Raw genomic sequence first — 1146 nt, forward strand, 5'->3', positions numbered from 1 at the left:
AACGTTCACTGCAGTAAGTGGAGTTGCTATCAGGGTCAAGCATAGCACAGGTATCGATGTAAAAATCAGAGCTTGGGCGTCACACTCTGGCAGGTACAATTGGCATGGCTAATTTACCATCACATTTTCTTCACTTGATATACCTAAGGTTCCCTTGAGGTGCATTTCTAATAGGTATGGTCCTTTCACCCGGGGTAGATGTAAAAAATTCAGTGTGGGACCCATGTTTTTGGCTTTGGAATGCATTTCATGTTATTCCAGATCTTCTAGGAAATTGCTCTACTAGATCAGCTTTCTTTTTGCAGCTGGACTTCTCCTGAATCTCTCCTGCTGCAGTTGATGAATAAAGAACTGAGACTTGAGTTTCGTTTTGTAAATTCCTTCTTCCAATGCTACCATTTCAGGAACAATTAGGGTTTTGTCAAAGATAAATGTGTCTTCTTCATCTGCATTCCTAGCAACCAGGGTGTTGTCTGTCGCTTGTTCATCATTTTCCTCTTCACCTGCAATCCATGTGTATATGGCTTACTCAAAATTCTCAGCTTTATCGATGACGGTTTGACGAAATATCAGGCCTCTTGTTTGGCAATATCATCCTTAAGTGATGCCATGTACAGCTGATGAGCTTCCTCAAATTGCTGCATTGCATCTCTTCACGAGCGGAGGCCTTTATGGTACACAGTGGCATAAACTTCACTTGTGCAACTCACATGGTGACAGAAACAGGCCCATACATTAAGCTCACAAGGTGACTAGGAAACAGGTTCATACACTAAGTTCACAAGCACTTTAAAGTTCATAAGTATCAAGATTTTAAAACTATTACACGCACAGTGTAAGAGGAATATTATTCTTCGGTATTATGACCAAGATTAAACACACGTCTTCATCTAATGTTTCTGTCCTTCATAGGTACACCTCTGGTACAGACTTACAGACGGTTTTAAAATCTTAGCATTTCCTAGGGTTTAGTAACAACACATAACAATTATTCATAATCAGCCTGAGTAGACAGCATCCTTCCACACAAAAACAAAGATGTCGTACTCAACTTGTACGGTGAAAGATAACTTTACAAACATACGGGAACATAGAAAACCTACAATAAAAATTGCTTCTATTATAACTTCACAACTAAATGTTTGA

Source organism: Penaeus monodon, chromosome 25 (genome assembly GCF_015228065.2).
Source record: "Penaeus monodon isolate SGIC_2016 chromosome 25, NSTDA_Pmon_1, whole genome shotgun sequence".
Taxonomy (NCBI): Eukaryota; Metazoa; Arthropoda; class Malacostraca; order Decapoda; family Penaeidae; genus Penaeus; species Penaeus monodon.